The 18,964-nt window shown below is 48.1% G+C and overlaps 1 long non-coding RNA gene across 3 annotated transcripts in view; it reads right to left on the bottom strand.

Moving 5' to 3' along the window:
- Positions 1–234: 234 nt before the first annotated feature.
- Positions 235–18,964, bottom strand: part of LOC144767017 (uncharacterized) — a 118,129-nt gene continuing 99,399 nt past the window's right edge. For 2 of the 3 annotated variants that reach the window (XR_013598023.1, XR_013598024.1), the window contains 2 exons: positions 12,534–12,658; positions 235–558 (listed from right to left, as the gene is read on the bottom strand). This is a non-coding gene — a long non-coding RNA (uncharacterized LOC144767017). Of the gene's footprint in view, positions 559–7,258; positions 7,446–12,533; positions 12,659–18,964 lie in introns of all 3 variants that reach the window. The other variant, XR_013598025.1, reaches the window with a different exon arrangement.

Here is an 18,964-nt window from a genome sequence, read left to right as displayed (position 1 = left end):
CTGATAGCTTCAGCTAAGCTTTTTTGTAAGGGTCCTAAGGAGCTCTTGCTGTAGAGCAGGCTAGCTCCTCAGTTATAATATGGACCTCATTTAGTGATGTGTGTTTGAATTTTTGTCAAAAAATGTTTCCCCTTTGGGTAAATTGATAACAACACAGCAGTTAGTTTCTACACCCTTTCATACATATATATACAACTTATAGGCAACAGACCAGGAGTAATGGAGTATAGGTGATAAGTTTACAAAAAAATGCACATTTTATTACAATATCATTAAAAATAATAAAAACACAAATTATACACATCAAATCATTACAGACTGTGGGAAAGACAATAAGGAAAATAATTCCAATTTTAAAAAGAGATGAAAAACGCTAGTTGGAAGGATTTTAATCAAGCTCCAAATCGTAGTTCTATCGAAAAAGGAGTAGTTGTATCCACTGACTTAGCGTCTCAAAACTCAAGTTAGCATCAACGCGTTTCGGTTTTGGCAACTTATACTTTACGGCCAACACCGTCTTCAGGATTAAAAATAATTTCCCACACATACATAGTATATCTGAAAGAAAAGGATATATACAAATAAATATATAGTACATAAATAAATCAAATCATCATAAACACCAATACTCCTGTGTCAATTATATACAAAAAATATCACATTACATTCATGCAGACATTCATCCAGCTTTTTTACTTTCTAACTTGTTTCTTATTTTCTTATGCAGATTTGTGACATAAAAATGTCTGTTTCAAACACAGAGTGGATAATCGCTCAGGATTTTATTGTTTTCAAATTTGTGACATTGCAGTGTCTGTGCTCAAATGTATGTCCACAATGACATACTCTCCATATTTTATGTTGATTATCATGGATATTGTGGGATTTTTATTTGGGCAATATCTTACCAACATACCATCTGGCAAGAACCACAATAATGTATTTTATGCAAAATTATACACATCTAACAAAAAATGTCTAGCGCTAATCATAGACAGTATGAAGATGTTATTTACCTCATCAGGGGTCATGAACTGACCTCAAGTTCCTTCACGGATATATCAATAATATTCACCATACGAGGTCCTATATAATTTAGTTCGATGGGATGAGTTCATATACATAGTGTCAATGACCATGTACAATCCACCGTTCTCTATAGAGAAACGAATAATATTAAACTCTCTAAAGTGTATCACCTAATAAGAGTTTAATATTATTCTTTTCTGTCTTTTGGTCTTTTGGTACCCTACCCCTTTGGATTGTGGGTCCCTCTCTTTTATTAGAGATAAGGTATTTGAATTTTTACCATTACCATTTCCCTGCTCCCTTGACACAACATGCTCATTAAAAAACTCCATCAAAATCACGACCAGCTCCGACGTTAACCTTAACACCGCCGAACACCTCCACTTCCAGGTCCACACTGACCCCAGAACAACACTAAGAGGCACCCTCATCTACAGGCCTCCAGAAACACGTAAACAATTCAGCGAGGACATCACTGACTTCATCAGTCCACATGCCCTCGCCTCCGAGAACTACATCCTACTAGGAGACCTCAACTTCCACCTGGAAAAGAAAAACGACAGCAACACCACCACCCTTCTGGACAACCTGGCCAATCTCAGACTCAAACAACTTGTTGACACCCCCACCCATGCAGCCGGACATACGCTAGACCCAATCTTCACTTCCAGCAAACACATCTCCTTCGATCGCACCACAGCTCTCCTTTGGACGGACCACAGTTGTGTCCACTTCAGCTACAAAACCACCTCGACCCACAACCCCCCACAACCTTTCCCTGAAGAAAATGGAACAAAATCACCACCGACCAACTCCTCACATCGCTCAACCAAAACCCACCCGCCCTCTCACCGGACCCAAACCAAGCGGCCATCAAATTCAAACAATGGATCACTCACAGCGCTGACGAATTAGCACCCTTGAAAAACCATCAAACCAAACAAGACAGCAAAAAGGCCCCCTGGTTCAACGATGACCTTAAGAAATCCAAGAAACTATGCCGTACTCTCGAGAAAACATGGAGAAAAAACCCAACCACCGACAACATGACCACCTTCAAGGCAGCCACCCGCAAACACCACCAGTTGATTCGATCCAACAAGAAATCAGCATTCAAGAATCGACTCGACAACAATGCCCATAACAGCAAGGAACTATTCAACATCGTCAAAGAATTTACCAACCCCACCGCAGCCTCAAACGACATCACTCCCTCCCAAGACCTCTGCGATTCGTTATCCTCCTTCTTCTACAACAAAATTGCCGACATACATAACAGCTTCGAAAACAGTCCCAACGAACAACCCTCCCCACCCCCCTCAGAACATATACCGTCCTCTAACATTCTCAATGCCTGGAACCCAATCACCACCGAAGACACCATCCGCCTAATGAATTCCCATGTCCCCACCACATCTTCAACAAAGCAGACTCCATCATCGCACCCCATCTCCGTGATGTTATCAACTGCTCCTTCAGCTCTGCTACCTTCCCAGAAAGCTGGAAACATGTCAAAGTCAGCGCCCTCCTGAAGAAACCCACAGCAGACCCCTCTGAACTCAAAAACTACCGCCCAATATCCCTCCTCCCGTTCCCGGCTAAAGTCATCGAGAAAGCAATCAATAGCCAACTCGCCACCTTCCTCGAATCCAACAACTCCCTCGATCCCTCACAGAACGGCTTTCGAGCCAAACACAGCACCGAAACCGCCCTCATCGCAGCCACAGACGACATCCGAACACTACTGGACAACAGAGAAACAGTGGCCCTCATTCTACTCGACCTCTCCGCCGCCTTCGACACAGTCTGTCATAGCACCCTCATACAATGCCTCAATACCATCGGAATACAAGGAAAAGTATTGGACTGGATCATCTCGTTCCTCGCCGGAAGAACCCAGAGAGTACGACTTCCCCCATTCAAATCAGAGGCTACAGAAGTCATTTGCGGTGTACCACAAGGATCATCACTCAGTCCCACCCTCTTCAACGTTTACATGAGTCCACTCGCATCCATCGCGCGTCAACACAACCTTAACATCATCTCCTACGCTGACGACACCCAGCTGATCCTTTCCCTCACCAAAGACCCTAACTCTGCCAAAACCAATCTTCACGAAGGCATGAAAGAAGTAGCCGAATGGATGAAAAACAGCCGCCTAAAACTTAACTCAGACAAACCGGAGGTGCTCATCCTAGGATCATCCCCCTCTGCCTGGGACGACTCTTGGTGGCCTTCGGCTCTGGGCACAGCACCCATACCCACAGATCACGCACGCAACCTGGGCTCCATCCTAGATTCCTCACTCTCGATGTCCAGACAAGTCAACGCCGTCTCATCCTCCTGCTTCAACGTACTTTCGTATACTCAAAAAAATCTTCCGTTGGATCCCCTCCGAGACAAGAAAGACTGTCACCCACGCACTAGTCACGAGTAGACTGGACTACGGAAACACCCTCTACACCGGAATTACAGCCAAATTACAGAAAAAACTCCAACGCATCCAAAACGCATCAGCGAGACTCATTTTAGACATCCCTCGCCAAAATCACATTACCGGCCACCTGAAAGACCTCCACTGGCTCCCCGTCAACAAGAGAATAACATTCCGTCTCATCTCCCACGCACACAAGGCCCTCTACAAACTAGGGCCCGAATGCCTCAACTCTCGACTATCCTTCTACACACTCACCCGCCAACTAAGATCCTCCAATCAAGGCCTCGCCGCAGTTCCGGGCATCCAAAGATCCACCATGGGAGGTAGATCCTTCTCCTACTTGGCGGCCAAGACCTGGAACTCACTCCCCACCCACCTCCACCTTACACAGAACCACACCTCCTTCAGAAAAGAACTTAAAACCTGGCTATTCGATAAATAATGAAACCCATCCCCAAGCGCCTTGAGACCCTCTGGGTGAGTAGTGCGCTATATAAATTCTTGAACTTGAACTATTTGAATTGGCCTTAGGTGGCAACTGTCCTCAATTGAGGTCATATTTTGGCAGGGTCAAGTAAGAAAAGTATTATAGCTCCTGGTGAGCCAGGTTCTTGGGGAATAAGGAGCACAGAGCACATCGTTAAGGCCATCCACACTTATTAACACAAGCTTCTTTAGCAAGAAATGCTACACCATCTTTGACCTTTTCACTAACTCCACCAGAGACCTAAATGTCTTTAGTCAGGAGTCAGTGTTGTACCCATATTTTATACGGCTATACCTTCACATGTAAGATCCATATGAAGAACTGCAGACCTTTGCTTACAAGGACACAATTCCAATCACTCACTTCACACTGTTCCTGGCTGCAGACTGCAAATTATTATTAGTTAGCTGCTCACTAACACACACTGAAGTATGTGCAGTGTTGTGTGAGTTAGCGATGATGGAACACTTCTGGCTCTAGATGTACTCCGTAGAGCTGTGACTCAAGAGTTAGAGTGAAGCAAAGTGAATGCAAGTTTAGAATGTTGAGTTTGCGGTTATACGCAAAAGAATAAAGATTTGTTATACTAGTCATTAGTAGGTACCCAGGCTGGTGAGAACGCTACAACTGACAACGAGATAGGGGGAAGATCACCACTGTTCTTACAAAAAGTTTGCTGTATTCGAGCAAACTGCTCGTGCATGCCACGTGTACCTCAAGTCGGAGTCTTGAATCGACTCTTGGCATATGTGGCGTTAGAGCGCAGCAAACACAAGGAGATGATGGGCATAGGTCTGAAACTTTTCAGACACTCACCCCCAGTCACAGATCTGGGTTGAATCCATCATCGTTCTTTAGCTCACTTCGCCACCTCAGTTCAGACCCGGCTATATGCAAATCAGTCTTGACCCTGCGCCTCATGGGAACAATCCAGCCCCAATTGCCAAGGCAGGTTTTCCCTGAACTTGAAACAAGCATCCTGGGACCAGTTTCTAAGTAACAACCGTCATCAGCCAGGCTAGCTTGAATCCAGTGGCAAACACAAGGAGATGATGGACGTAGCGCTGAAACTTTTCAGACACTCACCCCCAGTCACAGATCTGGGTTGAAACCATCATCGTTCTTTAGCTCACTTTGCCACCTCAGTTCAGACCCAGCTATATGCAAATCAGTCTTGACCCTGTGCCTCATGAGAACAGTCCAGCCCGAACTGCAAAGCCAGGTCTACCCTGAACCAGAAACAACCATCCTAGGACCGGTTTCTGGGTAACACCCTTCATCAGCCAGGCTAGCTTGAATCCAGTTGCAAAGTGAGTAAGGGACTCTTGGCATATGTGGCGTTAGAGTGCAGCAAACATAAGGAGATGATGGACATAGGTCTGAAACTTTTCAGACACTCACCCCTAGTCACAGACCTGGGTTGAATCCATCATCGTTCTTTAGCTCACTTCGCCACCTCAGTTCAGACCCAGCTATATGCAAATCAGTCTCAACCCTGTGCCTCATGGGAACAGTCCAGCCCGAACTGCCAAGCCAGGTCTTCTCAAGGGCATATTTTCAAGCCCATTATCGCCGCTTCAGCAGCAGTTTCCTGACCCTAAAGCGGCAATAATTTTAATGCCGTTCTTGATAATATGTCCCGAGGTCTGGAGGAAGTTCTCATGGCTGCAAGAGCTGAAGAGTGTGCCGATCAACAAGCTGCTAACATGGAGGCCTGAGGTGCCCAGAGTGAGTCAGACATGAATGTGGAAAGTAGGCCAAAGCACGAGGCAGAGTGACACAGAGTGATGTCTCCATGAAAGAAGAAATTGTGCTTCAGGTGTGGATTTTCATTTCCAAACTAGGGTAAATGTCCCCCTCATTGGACAGATTTACGAAGGCTGTGGGAAGGAGAACCGTTTAGTAACTGTTTGCTAGGCGAAAGAAAAGGAAAAGGAAAGTGTGTCATGGCGTGAAGACAAAACCGATACACAAATGCTTCCGAAGCAAAGCTCAACGCACACCCACAAGGCCAAGCTACCATACCAATTGAGGCAAATCGACACCAAAGTTGATCGTCATCTAAATCATAGTCAAAAAGTTCTTCAGTATCAACAGCAAAGTGAAAGTGAAGACGATGATTGTGCAATGTTGATTTTTAACTTAGGAACATGTGTGCGTGTTGGACGGGCAAATTGTGAAGAAAATTACCACTCAAATAAAAGTTGTCATGAAAAAGCACCAAAGTCGTTCAAACATTGACCGAAAATGATATTGAAAGTAAACAGTTGCTCAATACCTTTTATTATTGGCAGTGCTACACTGATAAACATAATGCTGGGGAGAAATACAATGAACTGTCTCTAATGCCACGACTTAAGAAATCATAAACTAAAATGTAAACATGGGCTGCATTGATACCATTAAAAAGTCAAGGTTCATTTGAAGCAATGATGAAACATAAGAAAACGGAAGTAAAAGCTCCCAATCGTGTATTTCATGGTAACGTCATCACATGCCTGTTTGTTCAGCATCAGCACAGCTGCTGATATGGGACTGATATCAGTTAACAATAACATGAATGCTCATCATGAAATAGTAAGTCAATTCCCTTCATTGTTTTATGGGTTAGGAAAACTCAGAACTACGGCCTGATTTAGATCTTGGCAGATGGGTTACTGCGTCACAGCGGTGAAGGATATCCTGTCTGTATATATATATATATATATATATATATCCAACTCCTTCGTTTGGCGCGAAGCATAGGTGGCCGCTTGCAGCGGCGGGCCAGGACGGGAGCGCCACTCCCTACGATTTCAAAGCACACGTTCTCCAGTCTCTCAAGAACGACGTCCAGGCCAGCTTAGTTTTCAAAACCGGTGTTTATTTCACAGCCCACTCAACGTTTCGGGAACCACTTCCCTTGCTCACGAGTGATCATGTCTGTTTACACCCAGTGTTTTAAGGTTTGTCATGTGATCAGAAACAAAATAAACATAGTAAACAGACTCCCATTTCATTCGTTCTATGGAGCTGAGAAGACAGACTTCTATGCTTTGTCAGTGGGATGTGGCATATTTTAAATAAAATATATTTATGCGTCCTTCAATTGTGACAATAAAATTAATTAAATGAATAAAATAAATAAATTAAATTGACCACAACAACGAAGCTCATGACTTGCTGCTATTTGGCCTTTGTTTCCCGTTGAATGGTGACATACTAGTATTTCATCCAGTCTCGTGATTTTTAAGCCCCAGTGGGCTAAACCCAAGCATTGCATTTCTGTACATTAGCATGATTCTGCATACTCCAAGTTGACTCACTCGTGGTAGATCACCTCAGATCCTACTGCTCACGTCGTGAATACTGCTCTGATACTGCCCCAGTGGGCATTTGAATCACCAGTTTTCATTCAGTTTCAACTCATTTGTCACTTGACGCATTGTGCCACACTCTTTCTGTGCTGCCTTAGCTGTCTCACACTCTCCCAAAATAAACGATTATAGGTACCTGTAAAAATAGATAAATACAGTGATTACAAATCAACTTTCTTAGTGTTATCTTCCTACCAACCATTAAAAACAACAAAATACTTTGAAGCAGCCAGACACATTACTGTTAAGTCCAATGCAATAATCAATCACTTTCAGTTTCTACCCAAGGTTACCCAAGGTGTACACTCAGAGCCTCATCACTATTATGTCCCAGGGGTTGCATAGTATGGTACTTAATTATGAACCTTGACTCCAGTCTCCTCAGTTCCTGCATTCTATTCCCACCCCTCTCTTGTAGGTATTTGATCTAACACTACAAATGATAGGAGGTTACAATTACCTTGGTGGTGCGTTGCAAAATGCCTTGCCCCAGGGTACTGTTTGTCATGATTTTTTATGGCTCTTAAGTGCTGCAACACCCTATCTTTGGCAGGTTTGATAGTGCTCCCCACATACCATTTTTTGCAGGGACATTTCAGGGCATATACCACATACTCTGTGTGGCATGAGACATGTTTGGTAATTTTGTATGGTTCACAGTCATTGGACAGTTTGATTTCTTTGACACTATGGCTAAATTTACATGCCTTGCACCGCCCACATACAAAAAATCCTTGGACTGGGTTTTCATTCCGTTTTTTGTGTACCACAAGCGTTTGACAGATTCTATCTTTCAGAGATGCCGGCCTCCTATATGTTATCTGTGCGTGCTCTTGGATGCCTGCCTTAATATCCTTATCTGTCATCAGGGCACTCCAGTATTTATTGATGGCTCCTCTGACTTGTTTAGCTTGGGGATTATAATCTGTAATGAACCTTACTCCCTCCTCATCTTTGTCACTCGCTTCTGTAATTACAGAATTTTTATTCTTCTCCATTACCTTGCGTACAGCTTCACCAATGCATTTTTTGCTATACCCCCTGGCTTTAAATCTTTCACACATGGTGTATTTTGTTGTTTTTAATGGTTGGTAGGAAGATAACACTAAGAAAGTTGATTTGTAATCACTGTATTTATCTATTTTTACAGGTACCTATAATCGTTTATTTTGGGAGAGTGTAAGACAGCTAAGGCAGCACAGAAAGAGTGTGGCACAATGCGTCAAGTGACAAATGAGTTGAAACTGAATGAAAACTGGTGATTCAAATGCCCACTGGGGCAGTATCAGAGCAGTATTCACGACGTGAGCAGTAGGATCTGAGGTGATCTACCACGAGTGAGTCAACTTGGAGTATGCAGAATCATGCTAATGTACAGAAATGCAATGCTTGGGTTTAGCCCACTGGGGCTTAAAAATCACGAGACTGGATGAAATACTAGTATGTCACCATTCAACGGGAAACAAAGGCCAAATAGCAGCAAGTCATGAGCTTCGTTGTTGTGGTCAATTTAATTTATTTATTTTATTCATTTAATTAATTTTATTGTCACAATTGAAGGACGCATAAATATATTTTATTTAAAATATGCCACATCCCACTGACAAAGCATAGAAGTCTGTCTTCTCAGCTCCAGAGAACGAATGAAATGGGAGTCTGTTTACTATGTTTATTTTGTTTCTGATCACATGACAAACCTTAAAACACTGGGTCTAAACAGACATGATCACTCGTGAGCAAGGGAAGTGGTTCCCGAAACGTTGAGTGGGCTGTGAAATAAACACCGGTTTTGAAAACTAAGCTGGCCTGGACGTCGTTCTTGAGAGACTGGAGAACGTGTGCTTTGAAATATATATATATATATATATATATATATATATATATATATATATATATATATATATATATATATATCTATATATATATATCCCATAGGATATATTGGGATTTATACTTTGGAGGACTGAATATCCGTCACTACTGTGCCGGAATAACCTGTCTGCCAAGATCTAAATCAGGCCCTATGAAAGTACAATTACACATTAATTAGGGTGCCCTGCCTGTCACTCAAAGACACAGACGAACTGCATTTCATTTACAGGAAGCTGTTGAAAAAGTACTGGAATCATTGCTCAAACATGATATCATTGAACGTTCCACCGGTCCAACGCCCTGGGTTTCTCCCATAGTGGTAGTGCCCAAATAGGACAGTGAAGGAGTTGTACGCATCTGCGGTGACATGGGTCAAGCAAACAAGGCAATTGAATGTGAAGGACATCCAGGTTCGCACATCGCTGACATGATAACACAATTGAATGGAGAGAAGGTCATCTATTGCCTTTATCTGAATAAAAAATATCATAGGTTGGAACTGGAGGAGAGTGGCAGTTACATTACAACCTTTTCTACACATATTGGTCTGTTCTGATAAAAGACTAAGTTTCAGTGTGTCAAGAATGATCTGATTAGCCACATTATCCCTGTCAGGATATCAACGTTCCATCTGGGGCACAAAGCACATCCCTCTCAATTCATTATCCTGCCTCAAAGGGACAATGATCTCTGATATGACTGTTGTCAGCTTCTTGTGCAACTTTTGGCATGGTGCTCGGATCTCTAGGATGCCTGCATCAATGGTGTTGCAAAGACAAAATGTTGCATTGTATGTTTTCATACACCAGTTAATTATGTGTGTGCCATGTGTGCGCTGGCACAGAGTGATGTCTCCATGAAAGAAGAAATTGTGCTTCAGGTGTGGATTTTCTGCTACCACAACCTAGTATCACTAGATGAAGGCAGACATTTTATTAATTAACCCTTGACTTTTGCTCACCTCATGCATGGGTAACACCACCTTTAAATTAAGGACGTAGTATTATAAAATGTTTCGACACATAATGTCCGTACTTTAGGTTCCCACACACAATATTCTGTTAATTGCCATCCTGCATATATTTATGTTTCTATGACACAACTTTGAATATTGGCAGATGTAAGCAGCTTGAATTGGACCACGTGCACACTGAGTCGTCATATGAAGATTTACATTTTATTTTTGCACTTGCAAATTGATTTCACATTTATTTAGCATAGTTTCAAACCCACCATCGACACGTTTCCGGATGCTCAATTATTATACTGTTATCCCACATTTCCAGCTCTGTTGTGGCCCTCTAACATGTACCTCTGTTGGCCCTGGCGCATAAGCTATGGGGCATATTACCAACAAGTAGCAACGATTTTTTTATCGTTGCCTATCGCTGGATATGTTAGCGGAGAAAACATGCTATTAGCAACGTTTTTCTCCATTGTGCTAAAATATCCAGCGACAGCGGCAAAATGCGTGAATATCCCTGAGAATACAGCGATATTCACGCATTAGCGACGAAATGCTCTTAGCCATGTTATCCACCTCCCATTGGATAACATGGCTAAGAACTGGTTTGAGCAGGCGTTAGTTTTTGGCGATAGCGGGAATATTTCCATCGCTACGCCTGCCTTGCTAATAGGCGATAGCGACGTTAGCGACTGCTTTCAGTCGCTAACAGGTTGGGTACGCCCACTTTGCATGTCATTAGCGATAAATATCGCTGACATGCAAAGCGGGCCCCAAACCGCTCGCTATCGCCTAAAAGCTGTCGCTAACATCAGTTAGCGACAGCTTGCTAATAGAGCGATAGAATTATCGCCGCTTAGCGGCCGAAAACGGCCGCTAAACCGGCGATAATTGTCTATCGTCACCCTTGGTAATATGCCCCTATTTCTTCTTGCGCTTAGTGGCAGTCACTCTGCATAGGAGAAACCCTCCCTTTGTATATATTCTTCCCCAGTAAGTGGCAGCTTTCAGAACAGAACTTTAAAATGGTGTACACACCAGGTACAGCCATGTTTTGCCGATTATTTTTGTGGAATTCCCCATGCTGAAAATGGCACGAAAGAGATATCGCTGATGATGGCAATATCATAGTTACGGGGTCGCCTGTGTGGCTGGAGACATTTTAAGAATGAATGATATGAAGCGGTTCTGGATGATACTGGGTTGGGCCAGGTTGATGAGTACTTGAGAAAAGGTTCGCCAGAAAAAACCTTAATGATGACGTTTTACCATATTATAATTTGAAGAATGAATTGCCATGGGTAGATGAAATACAGTATAGAGGAGAATTATTGATGGTACCTTGTAGGTTTTAGGAGAGAGTATTATCTCTTGGTCACCTGGTCACAAATGTCATCTAACAAGGAGTGGGGCCTAGCAGAGAGTACACGTGGACTGCTGGTGACTAGGAATCGATAGAAGATTGGAGGAGAAGGTGAAGTTTTGTATGAACTGCACCTGCACTTGGAGTGGTAAATCGCTAAAGACTGAAGTATCCTCGTGAAATTATGAGCGTTAGTGTAGGGCCGTGGAAGAAGTTGGAACTAGACATTTCCTGTCCCTATGAGGTGCTGGGAGGATAGCCTAAATACGTGATTGTTGCTACCGATCGTTTACCCAATGGCTGGAAGTGGAAGTTTGTTTCTCAGCTCAACACGGCAGAGATGGCCAAGTTTTCAAAAAGGGAAAGTTTTCCTGATGAGTTGGTAATGGATAAGGAAGATGAACATTTCTCATGAGATTAAGTGTTTCTTGAACATTAGAGCATCAAACGTGTCTGGAGATCAGTTTACTTTCCTCAGAGCTATAGAATAGTGGAAATATGAAAAACTTTGTTCACAGGGAGCTTGCAGCTGGCTCTTTGTGGGGGAAAAGATTGGAGTAAGAATGTGGAAAACATGTTGTTGATATATCTCACCACGCCTCATGTTTGGCAGAGCAGAGACACGTTAGGAAGGCAGATTCACTGTTGAATTTGCTTTTGAGGCAGAAGAAAGAAGAAGGGGCAATTGGCGGGAAAGTGCACAGAGAGTTCAGCAGGCCTGACTCAGATTGGCGAAACACTTTCACCCGGCCTCTACTAACGCCAGTTTGGGATCAACACGTTTTTTAACTGCGACCCCTATGCGACCTGGTACAACCTCTGTGAATTGTATTGCAATCTCTGGCTCTCATTTATGTTTTCCAGAACAAGGCAGTAGTTTTTCCTTCACCTCGTACTAAAAAACCCTCGTTTTAAAGACGTATATAAAAATGGCCTGTTAAAACGCTGAACAAATACTTTGATATTCATTTGTTTGATTTTCAGAGGCAACCTAAATGGACAATAATAGTAAAACGCAACTGTACCTTTTGATTTTGAGCTGCAGTTTCTTCAGAATTCTCTAGCCGTCATCATATGCGTAGACATCTTCAAAGATTCAAACCTGTTTCCCTTCATTTGCACTGTACTTTCACTGCTGGGTCATCCTGGTCTGGAGAATAGTAAAAATGTGTGTATTATTTACTATTAGTGTAACAAACAATGCATAAGGAGCTGGAATAGAACCTGATCTTCAGGTTTGGTAAGTAAAATACAATATTAGTGTCCTAAATAATTGTAAAATTTCAGTAATGTATAATTGCCTATGTAACCACTAGATGGCGCTCCGTAATTAAAATCCACATTATTGCTCGCTGTACCCGTGCCTTTCTACGGTCCTCTATTGAAATCCTGTCGTAATCACACATCCTGTTTCACCATTTTATGTATTTATTTATTTAATGAAGTTTTATATAGCGTGTACTTTACCTAAAGGTGTCAGAGCGCTTTCACAAAAGAACCAGATAAGTTACAAAAGGTACACAAGATAGACTAAACACGCTATTAAACAACAAGCACGAACAGACGTCACGTCACCTATGAGCATCATCAACATGGAACCAATTCTATCGAATAGACTTCTGGAATGGATGATGCTTTCCTCAGTTTGAAAAAGCCACGATGAAAAAATATACAACGATGTTTTACGGGGGGCGCAAATTTTTACATGCAATCCACAATGACAACAAAGAAAGTGACATCATAAAACAAGCATTGGAAATGCAATAGGTCTCGCATTAGAAAAGTTGGAGTTATTGGTCTTGTAAATGACATATTTTATTTATTTGTTGGTTTTTAAAATTGCTAAATTGATGGCTTTGTCATTTACAATGCCAATAGTTATAACTTTCGCGAATGTGACACCTATAGCATTTGGAATGCAACATGTTTTGTATTTACGTGACTTAGATGGCAGCTCTGGTCGTTAGGCCACATCTCTAGAGAGCAGGAGAGTGCAGCAGGGGAGAGAAGCACAGCAATGCAATAGGTCTCGCATTAGGAAAGTTTGAGCTATTGGTATTGTAAAGGACACATTTTTTATTTATGTGCTTGTTTTGAAAATAGCGAAATTAATAGCTTTGTTATTTACAATGCCAATAGTTTTAAATTTCGCAAATGTGACACCTATTGTAACACAATATGTGTTGTGAGGGTGGGTGAGGGTGAGGGGTTGAGGGTGAGGGGTTGAGGGTGAGTGAGGGTGAGGGGTTGAGGGTGAGTGAGGGTGAGGGGTTGAGGGTGAGTGGTTGAGGGTGAGTGAGGGTGAGGGGTTGAGGGTGAGTGAGGGTGAGGGGTTGAGGGTGAGTGAGGGTGAGTGAGGGTGAGGGGTTGAGGGTGAGTGAGGGTGGGTGAGGGTGAGTGAGGGTGAGGGTGAGGGGTTGAGGGTGAGTGAGGGTGAGTGAGGGTGAGTGAGGGGTTGAGGGTGAGTGAGGGGTTGAGGGTGAGTGAGGGTGAGTGAGGGTGAGTTAGGGTGAGGGTGAGGGTGAGTGAGGGTGAGGGTGAGTGAGTGAGGATGAGGGGTTGAGGGTGGGTGAGGGTGAGTGAGGGTGAGTGAGGGTGAGGGTGAGTGAGGGTGAGTGAGGGTGAGTGAGGGTGAGGGTGAATTAGGGTGAGTGAGGGTGAGGGTGAGTGAGGGTGAGGGTGAGGGGTTGAGGGTGAGTGAGGGTGAGTGAGGGTGAGGGGTTGAGGGTGAGTGAGGGTGAGGGAGGGTGAGGGTGAGGGGTTGAGGGTGAGTGAGGGTGAGGGGTTGAGGGTGAGTGAGGGAGAGGGGTTGAGGGTGAGTGAGGGTGAGTGAGAGTGAGTGTGAGGGTGAGGGGTTGAGGGTGGGTGAGGGTGAGGGGTTGAGGGAGGGTGAGTGAGGGTGAGGGGTTGAGGGTGAGTGAGTGGTTGAGGGTGAGGGGTTGAGGGTGGGTGAGGGTGAGGGGTTGAGGGTGGGTGAGGGTGAGGGGTTGAGGGTGGGTGAGGGGTTGAGGGTGGGTGAGTGGTTGAGGGTGAGGGGTTGAGGGTGGGTGAGGGTGAGGGGTTGAGGGTGGGTGAGGGTGAGGGGTTGAGGGTGGGTGAGGGGTTGAGGGTGGGTGAGGGGTTGAGGGTGGGTGAGGGTAAGGGGTTGAGGGTGAGTGAGGGTGAGGGGTTGAGGGTGAGTGAGTGTGAGGGTGAGGGGGTGAGGGGTTGAGGGTGAGGGTGAGGGGGTGAGGGTGAGGGGGTGAGGGTGAGTGAGGGGTTGAGGGTGAGGGGGCGAGGGTGAGGGTGAGGGTGAGGGGTTGAGGGTGAGGGTGTGAGGGTGTGGGGGTGAGGGTGAGTGAGGGGTTGAGGGTGAGGGGTTGAGGGTGAGGGGTTGAGGGTGAGGGGTTGAGGGTGAGGGGTTGAGGGTGCGGGGTTGAGGGTGAGGGGGTGAGGGGTTGAGGGTGCGGGGTTGAGGGTGAGGGGTTCAGGGTGAGGGGTTGAGGGTGAGGGGTTGAGGGTGAGGGTGTGAGGGTGTGGGGGTGAGGGTGAGTGAAGGGTTGAGGGTGAGGGGTTGAGGGTGAGGGGTTGAGGGTGAGGGGTTGAGGGTGAGGGGTTGAGGGTGAGGGGTTGAGGGTGCGGGGTTGAGGGTGAGGGGGTGAGGGGTTGAGGGTGCGGGGTTGAGGGTGAGGGGGTGAGGGGTTGAGGGTGAGGGGTTGAGGGTGAGGGGTTGAGGGTGAGGGGTTGAGGGTGAGGGGGTGAGGGTGAGGGGGTGAGGGTGAGTGAGGGGTTGAGGGTGAGGGGTTGAGGGTGAGGGGTTGAGGGTGGGTGAAGGTGAGTGAGGGTGAGGGTGAGAGGGTGAGGGGTTGAGGGTGAGTGAGGGTGAGGGGTTTAGGGTGAGTGAGGGTGAGGGGTTGAGGGTGAGTGAGGGTGAGTGAGGGTGAGGGTGAGTGAGGGTGAGGGGTTGAGGGTGGGTGAGGGGTTGAGGGTGAGGGGTTGAGGGTGGGTGAGGGTGAGGGGTTGAGGGTGGGTGAGGGGGTGAGGGGGAGGGGTTGAGGGTGAGGGGGTGAGGGTGAGTGAGGGGTTGAGGGTGAGGGGTTGAGGGTGAGGGTGTGAGGGTGAGGGGTTGAGGGTGAGGGGGTGAGGGTGAGTGAGGGGTTGAGGGTGAGGGGTTGAGGGTGAGGGGGTGAGGGGTTGAGGGTGAGGGGTTGAGGGTGAGGGGGTGAGGGTGAGGGTGTGAGGGTGAGGGGTTGAGGGTGAGGGGTTGGGGGTGAGGGGTTGGGGGTGAGGGGTTGAGGGTGAGGGGTTGAGGGTGAGTGAGGGTGAGGGTGAGGGGTTGAGGGTGAGTGAGTGTGAGGGTGAGTGAGGGTGAGTGAGGGTGAGGGTGAGTGAGTGTGAGGGGTTGAGGGTGGGTGAGGGGTTGTGGGTGAGGGTGAGGGTTTGAGGGTGAGTGAGGGTGAGTGAGGGTGAGGGGTTGAGGGTGAGTGAGGGTGAGGGGTTGAGGGTGAGTGAGTGTGAGGGGTTGAGGGTGGGTGAGGGTTAGGGGTTGAGGGTGGGTGAGGGTGAGTGAGGGTGAGGGGTTGAGGGTGAGTGTGAGGGTGAGGGGTTGAGGGTGAGGGGTTGAGGGTGAGGGTGGGTGAGGGGTTGAGGGTGGGTGAGGGGTTGAGGGTGGGTGAGGGGTTGAGGGTGGGTGAGGGTGAGGGGGTGAGGGGTTGAGGGTGAGTGAGGGGTTGAGGGTGAGTGTGAGGGTGAGGGGTTGAGGGTGAGTGTGAGGGTGAGGGGGTGAGGGTGAGGGGGTGAGGGTGAGGGGGTGAGGGTGAGTGAGGGGGTGAGGGTGAGGGTGAGGGGGTGAGGGTGAGTGAGGGGTTGAGGGTGAGGGGTTGAGGGTGAGGGGTTGAGGGTGAGGGGTTGAGGGTGTGAGGGTGAGGGGTTGAGGGTGAGGGGTTGAGGGTGAGGGGTTGAGGGTGAGGGGTTGAGGGTGAGGGGGTGAGGGGTTGAGGGTGAGGGGTTGAGGGTGAGGGGTTGAGGGTGAGAGGGTGAGGGGTTGAGGGTGAGTGTGAGGGGTTGAGGGTGGGTGTGGGGTTGAGGGTGGGTGAGGGTGAGGGGTTGAGGGTGAGGGGTTGGGGTTGAGGTTGAGGGTGAGTGAGTGTGAGGGTGAGGGGGTGAGGGGGTGAGGGTGGGTGAGGGTGAGGGGTTGAGGGTGAGGGGGTGAGGGTGAGTGAGGGGTTGAGGGTGAGGGGTTGAGGGTGTGAGGGTGAGGGGTTGAGGGTGAGGGGTTGAGGGTGAGGGGTTGAGGGTGAGGGGGTGAGGGGTTGAGGGTGAGGGGTTGAGGGTGAGAGGGTGAGGGGTTGAGGGTGAGGGGTTGAGGGTGAGAGGGTGAGGGGTTGAGGGTGAGGGTGAGTGTGAGGGTGAGGGGTTGAGGGTGAGTGAGTGTGAGGGTGAGGGGTTGAGGGTGAGAGGTTGAGGGTGAGTGTGAGGGTGAGGGGTTGAGGGTGAGTGAGTGTGAGGGTGAGGGGGTGAGGGTGAGGGGTTGAGGGTGAGGGGTTGAGGGTGAGGGGTTGAGGGTGAGTGAGGGTGAGGGGTTGAGGGTGAGGGTGAGTGAGGGGTTGAGGGTGAGTGAGGGTGAGTGAGGGTGAGGGGTTGAGGGTGAGTGAGGGTGAGGGTGAGTGAGGGTGAGGGGTTGAGGGTGAGTGAGGGTGAGGGTGAGGGTGAGTGAGGGTGAGGGTGAGTGAGGGTGAGGGTGAGTGAGGGGTTGAGGGTGAGTGAGGGTGAGTGAGGGTGAGGGGTTGAGGGTGAGGGGTTGAGGGTGAGGGGTTGAGGGTGAGGGGGTGAGGGGTTGAGGTTGAGGGTGAGGGGTTGAGGGTGAGGGGGTGAGGGGTTGAGGGTGAGGGGTTGAGGGGTTGAGGGTGAGGGGTTGAGGGTGAGGGGCTGAGGGTGAGGGGCTGAGGGTTGGGGGTGAGGGGTTGGGGGTGAGGGTGAGTGAGGGGTTGAGGGTGAGGGGTTGAGGGTGAGGGGTTGAGGGGTTGAGGGTGAGTGAGGGTGAGGGGTTGAGGGTGAGTGAGGGTGAGGGTGAGTGAGGGTGAGGGGTTGAGGGTGAGTGAGGGTGAGGGTGAGTGAGGGTGAGGGGTTGAGGGTGAGTGAGGGTGAGGGTGAGTGAGGGTGAGGGGTTGAGGGTGAGTGAGGGTGAGGGTGAGTGAGGGTGAGGGGTTGAGGGTGAGTGAGGGTAAGGGTGAGGGGTTGAGGGTGAGGGTGAGGGTGAGTGAGGGTGAGGGTGAGTGAGGGTGAGGGTGAGGGGTTGAGGGTGGGTGAGGGTGAGGGGTTGAGGGTGGGTGAGGGTGAGTGAGGGTGAGGGGTTGAGGGTGAGTGTGAGGGTGAGGGGTTGAGGGTGGGTGAGGGGTTGAGGGTGAGGGGTTGAGGGTGGGCGAGGGTGAGGGGTTGAGGGTGGGTGAGGGTGAGGGGTTGAGGGTGGGTGAGGGTGAGGGGTTGAGGGTGAGGGGTTGAGGGTGAGGGGTTGAGGGTGAGGGTGAGGGGTTGAGGGTGAGGGTGAGGGGTTGAGGGTGAGGGGGTGAGGGTGAGGGGTTGAGGGTGAGGGTGAGGGGTTGAGGGTGAGGGGTTGAGGGTGAGGGGTTGAGGGTGAGTGAGGGTGAGTGAGTGTGAGGGTGAGGGGTTGAGGGTGGGTGAGGGTGAGGGGTTGAGGGTGGGTGAGGGTGAGGGGTTGAGTGTGAGTGTGAGGGGTTAAGGGTGGGTGAGGGGTTGAGGGTGAGGGGTTGAGGGTGGGTGAGGGTGAGGGGTTGAGGGTGGGTGAGGGTGAGGGGTTGAGGGTGGGTGAGGGGTTGAGGGTGGGTGAGGGTGAGGGGTTGAGGGTGAGTGTGGGTGAGGGTGAGGGGTTGAGGGTGGGTGAGGGGTTGAGGGTGGGTGAGGGTGAGGGGTTGAGGGTGAGTGAGGGTGAGGGGTTGAGGGTGAGGGGTTGAGGGTGAGTGTGAGGGTGAGGGGTTGAGGGTGAGTGAGTGTGAGGGTGTGAGGGTGAGGGGTTGAGGTTGAGTGAGGGGGTGAGGGTGAGGGGTTGAGGGTGAGGGGGTGAGGGTGAGTGAGGGGTTGAGGGTGAGGGGTTGAGGGTGAGGGGTTGAGGGTGAGGGGGTGAGGGTGAGTGAGGGGTTGAGGGTGAGGGTGAGTGAGGGGTGAGTGTGGTAAATAAATAAATAATACCCTATTTTTGACTAGGCTTATAGCATAACAGATAGCTCAATAAAATAAGAGTCAAGATTCGAGGTAGTAGGAGTTTGTGCAGGTTTATTACAGCATAAGGACAGGATCAGGACAACCTGCATAGAACAGAGGTGACAGGGCCCAGCAGGACAACTGGGGCCCAGCAGGGGAAAAGAGGCCCAGCAGTTGCTGGGGCTAGGTCTGGGATGAGCGCGCTCACACTCAATAACAAAACACAGGCATATATACATAGTGCAAGCACATAGCATTA

This window comes from Lissotriton helveticus, chromosome 7 (assembly GCF_964261635.1).
Source record: "Lissotriton helveticus chromosome 7, aLisHel1.1, whole genome shotgun sequence".
Taxonomy (NCBI): Eukaryota; Metazoa; Chordata; class Amphibia; order Caudata; family Salamandridae; genus Lissotriton; species Lissotriton helveticus.
This window is presented reverse-complemented; position numbering and strand designations above follow the sequence as displayed.